The sequence below is a fragment of the Canis lupus genome, chromosome 22 (genome assembly GCF_011100685.1).
Source record: "Canis lupus familiaris isolate Mischka breed German Shepherd chromosome 22, alternate assembly UU_Cfam_GSD_1.0, whole genome shotgun sequence".
NCBI classification, from domain to species: Eukaryota; Metazoa; Chordata; class Mammalia; order Carnivora; family Canidae; genus Canis; species Canis lupus.
The window spans coordinates 28,344,017-28,362,602 of NC_049243.1; the positions used below are offsets into that span (position 1 = coordinate 28,344,017).

The window sequence follows — 18,586 nt, forward strand, 5'->3', positions numbered from 1 at the left end:
GCAGATTCTTTTATCTTATGTGCTATTCTTCCCTTTCTTGAGCCAGTTCTCTTCAGGTTCTAAGCCTATTTGCCCCATTTTCATTTCAAACTGATAACGAGAGTTAGATTTTAGTTGTGGTGTCTACCTTAGTAGTAGGTTACAATAAAATACATGTATTTACCATTTTCTATGATAATATATATGGGGAAAATATGTAGGACTAACTTCTGAACGAGCTCAACCAAAGAGTGAAAAAATAGAGTTTAAGCTAGTGGTTTTTGTTTGCTTGCTTTTGTGTTTGTGTTTGTTTTGTTTTTGTTTTTACATAGGCACAGTTATCAGAATTCACTGAGAAGGCAACATAGTTTTAATTCTTAGGTGACCTGAGTGACAGGAATCTTACTGAATGGTTATAATGCTAAAGAAAGTTAAGATGCCACAAGTGATTAGCTGTAAGATAAAGAACGGAATCAAAAAACCGCGTTAGAATATGAATCTTACCTTCTTCCTGTGTTTCCTTAAATAGGTACAGAAAAGCCTGTCCTTATTAAGGCTTTGAGAAATATTTCAAATGGAGAACCAGTGTTATCTTTATAAAATGTGATTGTGTTTTTTCTTGTAGGTTGGGAATAATGTTGACAGAAACACTGATATGGAAATGCTATGCCTGATTATAACAGAGATGGGAAAATCCTCCAGTGGAGGAGGGCAGGTGCAGAAGCCAAGGCAGGCACTTAACCTCCAGAGGGTAGGTGATGTGCTTTCTCTAATAGAGACACATGGGTATTTCACATAGGCTTATTGATCATGGAGTCTATAGATCTGAAATGTATGAGCAACTCACAGAGTTCCTAATAAATTTGCATCAGAACTCCATATCTATTGATAGAACTCACCAAAAGGAAGACAATAGTCATTTTCCCTATTTCCAGGCCTGTAATCATTTTCTGCTTTAAGTATATTCTGAAGAAAGGAATAGAAGTAGACCTTTCCCTTGTTTTGGGATAATAGCTCTTAAAAATCACATTCCAGGCAAAGAAGAATGGCACTGTGGTTAGACAGTCAGAGTGGAAGCTTATGGTGGTCAGGTGAGAAGTGGATTCTTGACCTAAGTCCATCACATCATAGACACAGTGAGACCTGAGGACACATCATCTTATTTCTCCTCCATTTCCTGGGTGATTTCTGGGAGAAGATATCCTGCAACTGGTCCACTACTCACATTTGCTTCTGTGTCATGAATAAGAGTTATTATGAGTGGAAGGACCAGGGATGGAGTCCTGGATCTCATCTTCTTCACTAAAAGAGTAAAGGAAGAGCAATAATACATTCCTGTGGAATCCCAGAGATTAATGCTGCCATCAACAACTGGAAAGATAGGGAGTGGTCATTTCTATCACAGCTCCATTTAAGTCTCCAATTAGGCTGATGGGGAAGACAGATGGGTCTTGGAGAATGAGAGTGGATTATCATAAGCTTAATTAGGTGATGCCTCCAAGTGCAGCTGCTATTCCAGATGTTGTCTCCTTACTAACTCAAATCAATACAGCCCCTGGCAATCAGTCCAGGCTGTGGTGCAATGAGCTCTACCAGCCAGCTCATATGACCCAGCAGATCCAATGAGGCTTAAACAGTTCATGGCAGATTGGGGTGCTTTGTGGAACCTCAGTAGTAAATTCACAGTTAAAGCCTCTAATATTGTCTTGTAATAAAAGCTATGACCTCTTCAGCAAGTAACTAGTCTTATTTTGAGAAACAACCCTTAAATTCTTACCAGAACTTGGTATAGACCAAATGCCTGATCTCGTGAAATGGGTTGCCCATTATGAACTGGCCATTAACTTATCCACCAAATCATAAAGTGAGGCATAACCAGCAACTCTCCATCAAGTGGAATATATATAGGTATACCTCATTTTATTATGCTTCATTTTGTTGAGCTTCACACCTATTACATTTTTTTTTACAAATTGAAGGTTCAAGATTTCAGTGATAGAAGTAGCTGCAGATATGGTGGAAATAACAAGAAAACTAGAATTAGAAGGGGAGCCTGAAGATGGGACGGAATTGCTGCAATCTTGTGATAAAACTTTAAAGGATGAGGAGTTGCTTCTTATGGATGAGCAAAGAAAGTGGTTTCTTAAGATGGTATCTACTCCTGGTGAAGATGTTTTGAAGATTGTTGCAATAGCAACAAAGATTAGAATATTACATAAACTTAGTTGATAAAATAGTAGAAGGGCTTGAGAGGATTGACTCCAATTTTTAAAGAAGTTCTACTGTGGGTAAAATGCAATCAAATAGCATCACACGCTACAGAGAAATGGTTTATAAAAGAAAGTATCAATCAATGAGGCAAACTTCATTGTTATCTTATTTTAAGAAATTGCCATAGCCACTGCAGCCCTCAGCAGCCACCACCCTGATTTGTCAGCAGCCATTAAAATCAAGGCAAGACCTTCCAATAGCAAAAAATTATGACTGAAAGCTCAGATCATGGTTAGCATTTTTTATCAATAGGCGTTTTTAAATTAAAGTACGTGCACTGTTTTTTAGACATAATGCTATTGCACACTTAAAAGACTGCAGTATAATATAAACATAATTTTATATGTACTGAGAAACCAAAAATTAATTGAGTCGCATTATTCTGTATTTGCTTATTGTCATGGTCTGGAACCAAACCCACAGGATCTCTGAAGTATGCCTGTGTACAGGAATAGACTGAAGTTAGTCTTGAATGCAGAGTTAAATTGCACAAGGAGGATGCTTATCTTCCCCAGGTCTTCCTGTTGTACCACTGCCCTCTCTCAGTACCACAGGAACAGACACATGGAAGGGTTTCCATGACTAGTTAGTGGCTTGAAAAGATTAGATACATACATACATACATACATGATAGATAGATAGATAGATAGATAGATAGATAGATAGATAGATAGATAATAGACAGATGCCCTGGTTTATACTACCACCATTTGCCCTCTCCACCACCATCACCACCATTTGCTGCTTCCTGATTTCCTGGGAGTAGCATTAAGTGGACTTACGCTACCTGATTGTGTCACTTAAAACAGTGGTAGTATTAAAGGGAGGTGTATCTTGTGTAATTTGCCTGAAACAAGTCATGGATTGAGTAAGAACACAAACCATAGCAGGTAGGAAAAATGAGTGAAGGTGGTGGAAAGGTACAAACTTCCAGTTATAAATAACTTGTGAGGATGTAATGTACAGCATGGTGACTATAGTTAACAATATGCATTGTATATTTGAAAATTGCTGATAGTAGATTTTAAAAGTTCTCATCACAAGAAAAAAATGGTAACTATGTAAGGAGGTACACCTGTGGCAATCATTTTACAAAATACGTGTATATCGAATCATTATGTTGTACACCTTAAACCAATACAATGTTATATGTCAAGTGTATCTCAATAAAACTGGAAAAAAACATAAATAGAAGAGGGCTGCCAAGAAAAAAAAGAATAACACAAACCAGGTTAATAGCTTGAGCAGATAATCAGAAATTTGACAATAAAAAGACTATTTTTGTAGAGGTATGTGAATAAATCACATGGGATGAACCCAGAATGGGAAAATATTAGTAACCATTTAGATACTCATCAAAAGTCTATGGAGGGTCAAGATGCTTTCTAGCTTCCTCTTCTATTCCACTCAGTGCCTACTTAATGATCTCATAAAGGACATAGCAGTGGTGATAGTAGTGATGACAATAAAAATTATTATGGTTGAATAATAATACATAGTGGGTTGAATGGTGTCCTGCAAAAGATATGTCCTTATCCTAACACCCAGAACCTGTGAATATGACCTTATTTGAATAAAGGCCTTTGCAGATGTAATTAAGTTTCTTGAGATGAGATCATCCTGAATTATCTGAGTGGGACCTAGATGGAGGCAGAGATTGAAGGTATGTGGCTGCAAGCCAAGGAACACCTGGAGTCACCAGAATCTGGAAGAAGCAAAGAAAGATACTCTCCTGGATTTTTCTCCCAGAGAAAAAACAGGCCCTACTTGACACTTTAATTTCTGACATCTGGTTTCTGAACTGTAAGAGATCAAATTTCTGTTGTTTTAAACAACCAAATTCGTGATAGATAATTTGTTATGGCAGCCACAGAAACTAATATACCAAAACTTGGGACTTCTCCACATTAAGCTTATTTTACTCCCACCATTGCTGAGGGCTCAATTTTCCAGTAGAATTAGTCTACTCTGAGCAAAGGGGCTGGGACCTGCATAGAACTTCTCACAGGTTGATTTCTTTGGATGTTATCCATCAAGTATCTGTTCCTACTGAAAAAAACCTCCAGGATGTGGATTTGCTTTTCCTGCCTATTATACTTCTGAAAGCATCATTGATTGTGGACCTTTAACTTCATCAAAATATTTTGTTCAACCTCTTGAGCGACACAACTGATTTTTAGTGAATGAACTCAGGTGATGTGCTGCTGCTCATGGGATTATTGGTTTTGTCCTATGGCCAATCATCCTAAAACAGCTTACTTACAGAATAGCTGGGTGACCTATGAAAGTCCCCCTTTTTGTGCAGCTGGGAGATGCCCTTTGATAGATTGGAATGCCTGTTCAGAAGAGTAATATATGGAGCCATTTATCTCATAGAATAAATGAATCTGAGGGAGAAGGAATGATTGGTTTGGTGCTTCTGAAGATTATACTTCAAAATGTGCTCTAGGAATTTGTGCTAACCTCAAATACTTTTGGCTTAGAGGATTTAGTAAGCAAGGGATGAGTGTATCCACTAGGCATCATAACAAGGGTTCTTTTTCAAAACTACAATGAATTGTCACTTCATACCTGTCAGAGTGGCTAAAATAAAAAACACAAAAAAACAACAAGTGTAGAGGATGTGGAGAAAAAGGAACCCTCTTGCACTGTTGGTGGGAATGCAAAGTGGTGCAGCCATTTGTGGAAAATAACATGGAGGTTCCTCAAAAAATGAAAAATAGAATTACCCTAGAATCTAGTAATTGAACTACTGGGTATTTACCCAAAAAACACAAAAACGCTAATTCAGAGGGATACATGTGCCCCTATGTTTATTGCAGCATTATTTACAATAGCTAAACTATGGAAACAGCCCAAGTGTCCATCAGTAGATGAATGGATAGAGAAGAGGTGGTATATACACACACACAAACACATTACTCTACCATAAAAAAGAATGAAATCTTGACATTTGTAACAACATGGGTAGAGCTAGGGAATATAATGCTAAGTAAAATAAGTCAGAGAAAGACAAATACCATTTGATTTCACTCATATGTGGAATTCATGAAGGAAAACACTAAGCAAAGAAAAAAAAGAGAGAGAGAGACAAACCAAGACATAGACTCTTAACTATAGAGAAAAAGACGTAGTTACCAGAGGGACAGTGGTAGGTGGATGGTAGAGATATGGGATGGGAATTAAAAAGTACATTTATCATGATGAAAAAAATTTAAAAAGAAAACAAAAACAAGGGTTCTTTTGAGTTGGAAGCTGAGACAGCAACTGGCTGACCATGAGTTGAATAATTAAAAAGAGAGATGATGGTGCTGTCTGGAGTGGTTCATCCTGACACTGAAAGAAAAATGGAATTGTTATTTTACAATGCACACGCAGCAAGGAATATGGACAGAATCAGCTAAGCTGAGAGTTGAGGTAAAGATCTTTGTATCACCATTTTTAGCAGTAAGAAATGTAAAAAAAAAAAAAAAAAAGGTTAAAGATGACTTCAGTCTTGTACAGCAGGATCATCCAGGACTCAGACCTCTTAAGAACAAAGGTCTGTATTGTCCTAGAGGTAAAGTTACTCAACGAGCTTTTGTGCTGGCTGATGGCAGAGAGAATGTGGAATGGATAATGGAGGGGTGTATTTGTCCTCGTGATTTCACATAAACAAAAACTGTATTCACTTTCATATGATCTTACTTGCTTTGTCTCTCCTTCCTACTCCCTCTTCTTCTATTTATGTATTTAATAAATTTACCTTTTAATTCCTGGCCATTTGCACCCACTATTATACACAGGGGGTGTTTAGTTCAGAGGCTGAACAATATCTATATGGGATGGAGACAACACTGGAGAAGGAGTGGATACTCCCCAAAGGTCTCAGACACATAATTGGATTTGTGCATAATGGACTTTGGATGGTCTCCTTGTTATTAGAGTAGAAGAGGGTGTTTTATTTTTTATTTATTTATTTTTTAAATCAGTTTCTTTTTTTTTTTTAAGATTTTATTTATTTATTTATTCATGAAAGACACAGAGAGAGAGAGGCAGAGACACAGGCAGAGGGAGAAGCAGGCTCCATGCAGGGAGCCTGATGTGGGACTTGATCCCGGGACTCCAGGTTCATGCCCCGGGCCAAAAGCAGGTGCCAAACCGCTGAGCCACCCAGGGATTCTCGAAGAGGGTGTTTTAATTATATAAGAGATGCTATTATATTTTACAGAAGAAGATTTTGGGGTGAAGAAGGGTATATATAGGTTTTAATTAGTGAAAGAGGTGGAGTATAGGGATATTTTTCATATTTTTGCTGCCTAGGGACTCAAGATCCTAAGTTAGGGAAATTCTCCACTATTTGAGGCAGTATACTTACTTCCATTTCAGAAGACACATGGGATTAATGTTCCTATTTCTCTGTGAGGTAGGGTGTGTGCATATAACCTGAATCTGGATAATGAAATGTTCAAGTTGAGGAGTTTTGAATCTAGCAGTAGTGATGCAAGGGACTAGATAGTACCCAGTCATCATGAGGGTCACATCAGCACTGCTGGTGTCTGCTGTGGATGGTTCTGGTTGCCTCAGTGTTGGTGGAGAGTTCCTGGGAAGTTTACAAAAGTGGCAGTTGTCTCCTAAGCCATTCCAGGGGAGAGATCTGGTTTCTATGTGTTGTATAAGTAGAATTTGGCAGATCTTTGTCCTGGATACTAGGGCGGAGCCTCTAAACCCTTGGAATTTCCTGAGTGTGGGGAGTGTCTTTGTCATTCATGGTGGGCTCTTCAGACCACATGTGATAGTTTATGTTAATGAGATGGATTGGGAGTATGAAGTGTCCTGAGGATGTGGAAACTGCATATTGGGGTTCTTCCCATCTATTCATTTGGCTGGTCCTGATTTGCATCCTTTCTAAAAAAACTGTATTTATAAGTAAATGCTTTCCTGAGTTGTATGAGTTGTTCTAGCAAATTACTAAACCTGCGGGAGCAGTGGGAACTTTTGAATAGGTGCCAACCGGTGAGAAGTGTGAGTGGTCTGGAAACCATGGAGCTTGTGACTGGTGTCTGAAGTAGTAGGAGTCTTATGAGGGACTGTGCCCTTGACATGAAAAATTTGACCCAACTCTGGTATTTAGGATCAGAACTGCATTGTATTCAGTTTTCCTGCCTATTCTGTGAACTACCTACCTGCCTATCAATCTAGTAAAATTCCTATTTTTCTTGGGTTACTTACAGTAACTTTCTGTTGTTTCAAGCCAACACATTGATAAGAAAAAGTAGCAATAGAAATTATATTAAAGCTTTAGCAAAAACTGAAAGTCAGCTTTGAACATTGCCCCGAAGCTGCTTATCATTCCATTTTCTCTTCCGCCCTATGCAAATTTACAACCAAAAGACAGTAAGAAAGTAAAAAGATAGTAGGATCACTTTGTATGTTTATATCACAGAGAGTAAACGCTTGTGAAGCAGAAGAGCCCTTGAGAAAAAATAATTAATGAATTGCATTTATAGTAATAGTTTCATTTTTATTCCAAAGGAAAGTCACTTTCTCAATAATGACCAGACATCCTGAAATATCTTTGTTTAAAATTTCATATCACATTTTTTGCCAACTATATTGGTTAAAGATTTATTAGACTGCTAACCATAGGAACCTAAAAAACAGTTACATAAAAAGTTAATTTTTCTCCTCATGTGAAAGAAATCTGGAGATAAGCAGGCCAGGTATGGTATGCATGGTGTTACCCAGGATCTAGGCTCCTAACTTTGCCTCAGAATATATGCTCTCTTCCACATTATTGCAAGATGACTCTTGCCCCCATGGGCATGGCAACCAGCCTCTGGCCATGAAGAAGAGTGAAGAGCAAGGAGCAAAGAACTCATGCCAGGGAAGATAGTTCCTTTATTTATTTTTTTTAAAAAGATTTATTTATTCATGATAGACACACACACAGAAAGAGAGGCAGAGACACAGGCAGAGGGAGAAACTGGCTCCATGCAGGGAGCCCAACGCAGGAGTCGATCCCAGGATCCCGCCCTGGGCCAAAGGCAGGCACCAAACCACTGAGCCATCCAGGGATCCCCAAGTTAGTTCCTTTAAAAGAGCTTTTCTGGAATAACCTCTAAGCAATTTCATTTACATCTTATTGACCAGAACTGTATTCTTTGACCAGCCTTAGCCATAAAGGAATCTGGAAATGTAGTTTTATATGTATTTATTTTTCGGATGCATATATGTTCAACACAAATAAAAATCAGGGTCATAAAGAAAATTAGTGTATTGTGTTATTTAACTTTGACTTATAATCATTCTCATCAAATTCCTATCTAATCTAGGACTTTTTTATATTATTGCCAATTTAACAGCTGATTTGTAGATGGATACTCAATTTAGTAAGTATTTATATAATGGCTAAATGTTCACGTAGGATAAAGTTAAGACTTCTTTCATGTTTCTTTGATGAAAATTCCTGCCGTTGGCCACTCTTTTGGAATGTCACTGAAGGGTAAAGTTAAACAAGTTGGGAGGACAGTGTAGCAAATCTTAAAAATAATTGGATTGAGAACCTACAGCATCCAGCTTAAATGTTATAAGTTGTATGTATGATACCTGTCATATTAAAGTATTTGAGAAGGAAATATGGCTATGCACAAGGGCCAGAAGAAAAGATTGTGAAGATTTGGGATCCCTGGGTGGCGCAGCGGTTTGGCGCCTGCCTTTGGCCCAGGGCACAATCCTGGAGACTCGGGATCGAATCCCACGTCGGGCTCCCGGTGCATGGAGCCTGCTTCTCCGTCTGCCTGTGTCTCTGCCTCTCTCTCTCTCTCTCTGTGTGACTATCATAAATAAAAAATTAAAAAAAAAAAAAAGATTGTGAAGATTCAGTATGAAATTCTGGAAAGGAGGATGAGAGTCAGGTGATAACACTGACGCAGGATGGGACATAGCCAGAACCCTGTGGGGTATTTAGACAATGTGAGAATATAGAGCTAGAGAATATAGAATGGATTCTTCATCCAATTGGGAGGCTGGAAGTTAGAGTATTTTGAAAAAATTCAATCATAAATATTTAGAATGAGGCTGTGTGTCTAGAAGGGAGAGTGAGTGACCCAAGAATATTATCAGATTGAATTCAGGCAATTTGAAGAGCAAAATTTTCCTGAAGCCAAGAGAAGGATTTGATGTGTAGACAGAAAATATCCTGTATTGCCAGGTACCCAGATTTCTGAGCAAGATAAACCAGGTTTTAGGCCAACGAATAAAAGCAAAACTGAATTTTAAAAAAATATAGTAGGGGTGCCTGGGTGGCTCAGTTAAGTGTCTGACTTCAGCTCAGGTCATGGTCTCAGGGTCCTGGGATCTGGCCCAGAATAGGGCTCCCTGCTCAGCAGGGAGTCTGCTTCTCCCTCTGTCTCTGCCTCTTCTCCTGCTTGTGCTCTCAAATAATAAACAAAATCTTAAAAAAAAAAAAAAAAAAGGATAGTAAATGTTAGGACTCAAGGAAGAACTACATCTTGCCTTAAAATAAATGAAGTAAACTGGATCAGTAAGTCTGGGAAACCATGAAGGCAGACTTCCTTTCCCTTTTGGAAGGGGTGTGCTCTACTTGCATTCTTGCAAATAGTGTTCATTTTAGTTTTTTCTTTTCTGCTTGTAAATATCTAAACATAGAAATAATCATTAGGTAGTCATTATAGAGTTCCTTACTTGGAGGCATATATCTACGATGCAACTGGAGAAATGATGTCAGATTTTGTTTGTTTGAAAAATGAGAAAATGTGAAGTTTATTAAATATGAACATATGATTCTTTAAGGTGTAAATAATACAGTAATATCCCTTCTACTTTCCATATAAGCAATTCATATTCTTTTCTCCTTAGGCTCATTTTTTCTTTGGTAAATGTATCTGTACTGCCTTGAAAAATGATTAGAGTTGACTTAATGTTAATCTATTCCTGTAACGTAGTTTTGATATCCAGCTTTTTTCTTGATCATGTACAGATCTTTTTCTTCCACATTTGTGAAATTTCCCCTTTATATCAGATCTTTGCAATGGCTGTGTCCAATTTTGTTATATTCTAATAGAATTGTATCTGATAATTGCTATAATCTTAGTGATCAGAGCTCAATAAAAATACTATAATGACAATAATAAACCTAGATGAGTTATGTGAACTAGAAAACCTACTCCCACTGTAACTGAAAAGTGAACTTGGAATACCTTTGGCCTTTCAGAAGATTGATAAATTAATTTCAGACTTACAGATTTTTAGGGGGAGGGGAAAAGTGAAGGTCACCCAAAGGATTTCAAATATTACTAGGATTATGTAATGCGTGGCAGCTGGTGGGGTGAACAGAGTACCCTAATTCTAAGAAATCTATTTCATGTTGGTGATAAAGACTAATTCGAAGTATTATTTTAACAAGATGTGGTGACAGTTACCCAAATATGAATCCATACCACATAAAGCACAATAGACTGATCAAACATTAAAGTATAATTAAGAATAGAAGACTGAGTATGAACTTCAACAACAAACCTGCTTCTTGTGGGCATGCACCAAAAGTCATCTTAATTTGACAAATATCTCTTCTGTGGTGAAGTCCTCCAGGGAATGTGATTATACCACCTCCTTCTTTACTCAGACCAATGTTTACAAATCTTCTTGTAAGGAAATACTTTCTTATATTTAACCTAAATCCCTCTGTGGAAGCTTAAGCCCACTACTTCCTCTTCCAGCTTTAGTGAAGATGCAATACAGCTGCCACTTCCAGATGGTTCTTTAAAAAAAAAAAAAAAAAGACCTAAGGCTTATTTACATATAATCAGTTCAGCTATCCCCTTTCTCTGTCCCCATCAACAAGGAAAAAAGATTGCAGTGCCTCCTCTTATATTCTTTATTCCCTCTAAAGTTGCATATTACCATTTTATTATATCTTTGTAGTTAAATCTTTCCACCTGTCCCTAATTATTTCCTTATGACCAATTTCTAGAAGTGAAATTGCTGGGTCAAAAGGTAAGCATATTTTAAATATTTTTTTATTCATGTTGCCAACGAATTCTTTGGATAGATTATATTTATTTATGTATCTACTGGCTGTGTCACAAATAAACCATTTCTTTCTTCTTACTCTTGCCAGTGTTGTATATTGTCATTCTTTTTATCTTTGCTAATTTGGTGTCTCATTATTTTAATTTTTGCTTATTTTCTTATCAATGAGGTTAAAAATTGTTTTAATATATGCTGGTAATTTGTTTTTATGTGTGTGTGAGCATTTTGTTTTCTATTCCTTTGCCTGTTTTTATATTGGCATTTTTCTCATATGTAATAGGTTTTTCTAGGAGAGAAATTAATCACTGTTTGCATGTGTTGCCCATATATTTCTTCCACTTTTTGCTTGCCATTTTATTCTATTTGTCAAATTTGGGAGAAGCAGATGTTTTAAATTTTTAATGTAGTAAAATTTATAAGTCAGTAACTGTGAGTCTTGCTGAGGAGTCTGTTCACACGCACAGGTTATGTAAGTATTCACCTATACTTTCTTTCTTAGAACCTTTATAATTCCAGAGAAGTAAGGGAAGGCATTACAGAGAAGGTGATATCTGAGCAAAGATCTGACAAGAGTTGAAGAGGGAGCCACATGCATATCTTGAGGAGAAGTGTTCCAGGCAAAGAGAACCACAAATGCAAGAATCTTGTATTTGGAACTTTTGTGTATGGTTTGAGGACAGGCAAGGTGGCCAATGTGTTTGAGGCAAAATGATTGAAGGGGAAGAAAATATGGGCCATGTTACACAGGTCTTTCAAGGTCACCATAAATCCTTTACTCTGAGGAGATGGGAAAACTTTGGGGGAGGAGGGGCTAATCACGGAATTCATGGGCCCTGACCTTTATTCTAACAGGGCTACTCTTCATTCTTTCATAGCTTAATCAGTTAATTCAAATTGTTTATTGAATCTTATTTTTTTTCTGACAGAAAGTGGTTCTTTTTGATACAATTTATATAAATTATTAATTCTTATGATGATTAGAGTTAAATATATGTGGAACTTTCATTTTGTTTGCCTTACCCTCTTGACTTTTTCTTGCATAACTACAATAACACTGTTTTAATCGTTGTACTTTCTATTTAAAATCTAATTGAGCAGATTCCTTTTTATTACTGTTTTCTCAAAATTTTCTTGTCTGTTTTTGGACATTTTTTTCCCTGTATATAAATTGTAATGTCATGATCAAGTTAATAAAATCCATTGTCTTTGGATGTCTGAATGCACTGTCTAGATTATTTTGAACAAGAATTGAAATGTGTGTAATCCTGTCTTTCCATAATTTAAGCCTCATTTAAAGTCTTTTAGCCAAGTTTTGTAGTTTACCACATCTAGGTCTTGTATATTTTTTGTTATTTCTTATGTTTGTTCTATAGTTTCAAGATACCTTGATGTTTATCTTAACCTAATTTCAATATTATAAAAAATAATTTTTTCTTAATTGACTGTTGAATGGATGACTTGTATTTTTCTATTTCCTTTGCTGCTTGCACTTTGTACTTTGCAAAGACATCTTGGTACTGGGGAGAAAGCAAGGTCTTTGATCTTGGACAGGTCTGGATTTGAATTTTGGTTCTGCCACACATAATGCCTTAAGAAGTTTAGTCTACTTGTTTGAGTCTCAGTTTGCTCAGTGGTATGATGATAATAATCCCTTATAGGGTTTGTATGGAGATTAAATGAGATAAGTTTTATAGGGTATAATAGTTGTTCAGCACATTTTTATTTCTTGACTTTTCTAGTGATTTGTATTTTTCTCCTAGTCTTGCAATCTTTATTCAATCTTCACAGGGCAGATATGATGCAATATGAAAAATAGATGACTGGGGTGCCTGGGTGGCTCAGTTGGTTAAGTGTCTGCCTTCAGTTCAAGTCATGATCCTGGGGCCCTGGAAGGGCTCAGCGTGGAGACTGCTTTTTCCTCTCCTTCTACCCCTCCCCCTGCTCATGCACACACACACAAACTCTCTCTCTCTCTCAAATAAATAAATAAAATCTTAAAAAAAAGAAAAATAAAATTAGATGATTTTTTATGATTTTTTTTTTTTTTGAGAGTGTGTGTGTGCACAAGCTGGCGGAGAGGTAGGTGCCTTCCCCCTGAGGAGGGAGCCCTTTGAGGTGCTTGCATCTCTGACCAGATCACGACTTGAGGGGAAATCAAGAGTTGGATGCTCAACTGACTAAGCCACCCAGGTGCCCCTGAAAAGTAGATGATATTTCTATCTGGTATCTTAAGTCTGGTTCTCCAGCTCCTCCACACTTCTTTTTATTTTCTTCCCTCTACTTTCTCAGTCTTATATGAATTAGTTCTCTAAATCATTCTAAAAAGTTAATAAATAATATGCTGAGAAATTATTTTCTGTGATAGAAGGCAACTTTCAAAAAGAGGCATTCCAATGATCTGTATTATGTCACTTCAGTGAAATAACTTTCTATTACCAACAACTGGGAGAACAACTGGGGACATTTCCTTGACAGATTTTACCACCAAGAAATAACAATCTTGCCTTTCTCAAATTATCTGAAGTAGCATCCCTATCAGTAAGATACAAGAGCTAACCACTTGAATGAATAAAACAAGGGTTATAACAGAGGAAATTTGAGGTATCAACTATATATAGAGTAGATAATTCTCCATTTTATTTAACCCAGTTGTTTTGACACAGCAAAACCCATCTTCCAGGTTATTCCCCCTACTTCTCTTCCAGCTGGCTTTTTCTCCGTAGTTGAGCCTAGTCTTGTCTTTTCATGATTTTACCTTTAAATCCTGCTATCAGGGTGAGCTAATTCTCTTTTGCTTGCAAAGCTGATGATTGGAGAAATAAAGTCCTTTCATATCTGGAAAACAAATCCTCTCTATAAACTTCAGGTAGACACTGCCTTCCTCATTAGATTTGACCCCTGATTTGGCAGCATCCCGTGGATGATGCATGTAGCCATGCCCTTGATAGGCCTCTGGTGTGCTTCCCGGTCTACTCTCCTTGAATAGGCTTCATTTTTTTTTTTTTTTTTTTTTTTTGTCTCAGGACCTGCCAGCCCCTGATGGGCTCAGCCGCTCCGATCTCATTGCAATTCTCTTGCTTTCGGTTCTCATTTACTATAAAATGATTATACATACTTCACATTGCCATCTATAGAATGGTCATTTCTTTCATTTCCGGAGGCTAATCACATCTTTTCATCTCTACACTATTTCTGCTGCTACTATATATTACACTTTTCTTCAGTTCTGTTGGTCTAAGTCTGTACCCAGTGGAATGATATAAATCTGACTTGGCCCTTGTCATATATGATCATGTCTGTGAAGTCTTCTTGATCCATCTAAAAGGATGTGGTTCCTCTCTCATTCACATTCTTGTAATTCTCTTTATGTCTTCCCAGGGAGTCGTGGTATTCTCCCCTGTGTTATCTGGCAAGTGCTTAGTGCTACGTATGTACCAGTTATGACACTAGGTACCGAGAATGCAAAAATGAACAAGACAAGAGAAGTGTCATCAGGGATACTAAAGTGGGCAGAAAAGCATGTAAAATATTCTATTGCAACAAAAATATTATATTGAAACAAACATAGCTCAGTGGATGCAATTATAAAGTATCTGTGATTTTTGCCTGGAGTTCCTTAAAATGAGCTCTGTAGGGATAGTCCTTCCTCTTCTCCTGGATGAAAATCAGGCAGGAACTATAACTTAGGATTCAGTCTTAGGGCACAAAACCCTCTCTTAATTTAGTAACTAGAATGTCCTGTCCCAAGGAATGTCACAACCAACCCTCTACCTCCTCTTATTAATGGAATTTCTTTCTCTTTCTGAGTCTGGTGGGGGAGGAAGGTAGGAGGAGAAACAGGCTGGGACAAGGTATTCCTTCCTCTATGTTGTTACTGTAGTGGGCCATGCAGTGCTGTTTTTTTAGTCCTGGTGAATACTTAATACTGGCACTTTCTCTTACAGGAGCTCTCTTGGGTTCTTTGGAGCCTCCCACTCCTCCAATTTTCCAACTATCCCAGCATTCCTTTCCTTGCCTCAACCAACAGTTGAGGACTTCTGTGTTTATTTGGGCCGGTCACGTCCTCAGCTCTAGGAATCTTATGATACTGCCAGTTTCTCTTTGTTCTTACTTTGGGTAACTTTCTAGGCCAGAACCTAAATGACCCCAGGTAATTGCTCCTTCACTCATATGGCCACACCTATTCCAAGGGAAGTTTGCATTCATTCGTTGCCTACTCCCTCTCCTCTATTCCCCTATCCTGTCCCCAGTAAATACTGGGTCTACGTACTGATCTCAATTCAGCAACAATTATTTCTCCCACAAAGAACCAGCCAACCTACCTTTAACACTTTAGATTACCAAGCAGGAATCAGGAGCTGGTCCACTGCATCGCCCAGTAGTGCAGAACATATATTGAGTCCTTCTACTTGTCCCTTTAAAACTCTGCTTTTGATTTGAAATAGAGTGAGCACCACACCTCATAGCTCTCTCCAAAAATCTTCCTCAGTATCGACTCACACTTTTCTTAGCTCTTCCTAATTTTTTAAAGGTATGCGGTCATCTCAGGGGCTACAAAATTTATTTTCTGCCATTCTAATCTTTCAAATCTTACTTTGAAATATGCATCTATAATTTTCATTCTTCAGCTAAAACAGAGATAATCTCATTTCAATACCCAATTACATAATTATATTATTAAGGAGGAATGCTTATTCCCTGGCTCTTCTTATTTCCCTGGTGGGGAGATAGATGACTTAGCTGCTTTCTCCAGGAAGGGGCAGTACATCTTTTTCCACTGCTACCTAAGGAGCTCTGGTGGTATCAACACTGATTGGTGAAACTGGAGACAGCCCATATCCTTTGTACCACATCCTCTGTATTGGTAGGTCATGTTACCTTGCCTGAACACACCCACTCTTTTCTTCCTGGACATACTTGTCCTTAACATCCCCTGAGGAAGAGTCTCTTCTGTCACAGTACTGGGATTTAAAACCATCACAGGAGGAGGGAGTCCCACTATGCTTTTTAATGTAGTGGATACCAGACAACTCTATCTGGAGGGAATGAATTTGGCTTGGGGTTTTTTTGTTTGTTTGTTTGTTCATTCGTTTGGTTTTTGTTGTTGTTGTTTTTTGCTTAGGCTCTTGGCTAAAAATTCTGGATGGAAGATATGCTAACTAACATCCTGAAACTAACTCTTCACATTGGTGAAGTGTATTAAGACAAATATTTTTTCTTTGCGATAATTCAGTATTTCTCACAGCGGTTTGAAAAAAGTAGAAATTTTGTTGACATTTTCTTTAGTCATAGTGCTTTTTGAGGAAAATAAAATGTTGAATAAGCATAGAAATGAGAAATCAGGTCTGTAACCAATGAACAAAAGGGTGGATGACATTACAATCTGAGAATTTAGCTGGAATGAAAACAAGTAGCATAGGAAAATACCTTGGGGGGTGTTATATAGTGGGCTCAATAGAGTAAGAGCATAGACTACAGAACGGGCTTTGTGAAGTATTGTTAAGCTTCTTTGGTCTGAGATTTTAAGGACTGTTACATTTCATGTTAAGAAGCTTGGACTTATTCTCATGGGCAAGGAAAATGTAAGGCTTGGGCAAATATAGGGGAAAAGATGAGAGTCTCCAAAAGCTGAGTGATGTACAAGCCTTCAGCTCAGGGTGTGATCCTGAAGTCCCGGGATTGAGTCCCATGTCAGGCTCCCTGCATGGAGCCTGCTTCTCCCTCTGTCTGTGTCTCTGCCTCTCTCTCTCTCTCTGTGTCTCTCATGAATAAATAAATAATCTTTAAAAAAAAGAAATTGAATATTAATATAGTTATTAGTCAAAGAAAATCAGATCCTGTCTTAGATAAAGAGGAATAAAGTAAGTGCTAAGTTATATATTTTAAAATTCATTAAATTGCCTTTAACTGTATACAAACTATAAATACGTTTACAAAATTAGCTAGAATCTAAGTTTAGGAGCAAACGAGTGTTTTCTTCTGTCAAATTAGTGGAATAAATTGAATAGTGTCAAAATATGTAAAAACTCAATGACTTGCATAAATCAATCTTTAATCTATGTGCTTGGTTATAAGGCATTCTCCATTTTGGAAATTGTTGCAATCTTCTTGGTGGGTATAGAAAATATTTTTCAGGACAATAATTCAGTATATTTCATAAAAGTCTGAAATAAATGGAAACTTCATTGACATTTTCTTCAGGCAGATGTAAAATTGTTCCTACCAAACATTGCTAGCTTCTACAATTGAGAGATTTCCTTGGAAATTCTTGTCAGGAAGGGCCCCTTTCTGCTTTCACAAACAATGTCCTTTCCATGCACGTACTACCAGAAGCACAACTCAGCCACTGAACACCTGGGACCATCTCAAAGTTCAGCCCAGTCAACCTTAGTAAGGTCAGTCAATTACCAGAGGAGGTTGGTGGAAGGTGGGAGTGGTACCTGTCATTTGACCACAGTCTTTGCAAGCATGACTCAGTTTCTAATGGCAACAAGCTCAAAGCTCCTCTGTGGGGCAGCTTCATAATTAAATGTTAAAATAAAAGTGCTTTTGTAGGAAAGAGCACACTCTCCTTCCCAAATCCTAATTTCATCTTTGTTTTCAGAGAGCTCATAGCTTAGTAGAAAATTCAGCCTTAAGATTCTGCACACTTAAGTAGGTAGTATGTGATTAAGATGCTGTCTTGGTGGCAAGTCTCTTAAATCCATTGCTCCTGTTTGCCACATGTATGGTTTATGAATCTGGGCAATCAGAGGCCTGTATTCCCTCCACATTAATACCATACATTATCATCAGCATTTTCATGAATTCACCCTGCAATGATGGGGACCAAGGCAGTGAAGTATGCTGATGGTCTGAGGTTCCCTAGGGCTACAGGATGAGGATATTAAGATCCTTGCACACCAACCTGGCCTTGATATGATGGAGGTGTCTTTTCTGAAAGGTAGTGTGATGAAAATTCAAGTCTATAGATGACTGCACAGCAGCATGTGCAAAAAAGGAAATATGGGAATAATAACCTCAAAGTGGGGGAGAAGTGAACCAAAGAAAATAAATGAACCAAAGAGCCAAAAATGAATGGAAGGGTAATGACAAAGGGATGATTCCCAGAAATTGAGGACCTTCATTATGGTTTCAGTTCTGTTCCTGAATGCTGTGTGACTTGGGACAAGGTGCTAAACTTCTCTGGGTGTCAGTTTCTCTTCTGAGCATGTTTTGACAATATGATTCACATGATTCACATGGCATTTTATAATGCTGACATCCTATTATTCTATCACTCATATTTTAATGTGTTCAGATT

At 37.6% G+C, this 18,586-nt stretch overlaps 1 protein-coding gene across 4 annotated transcripts in view; it reads right to left on the reverse strand.

The window, feature by feature from the left end:
• Positions 1-18,586, reverse strand: part of KLF12 (Kruppel like factor 12) — a 591,277-nt gene that overhangs the window by 549,590 nt on the left and 23,101 nt on the right. For all 4 annotated transcript variants that reach the window (XR_005376376.1, XM_038569736.1, XM_038569734.1 and 1 more), the window contains exon 2: positions 10,771-11,011. The gene's annotated coding sequence lies outside the window, so the exon portion shown is untranslated. The remainder of the gene's footprint in view (positions 1-10,770; positions 11,012-18,586) is intronic.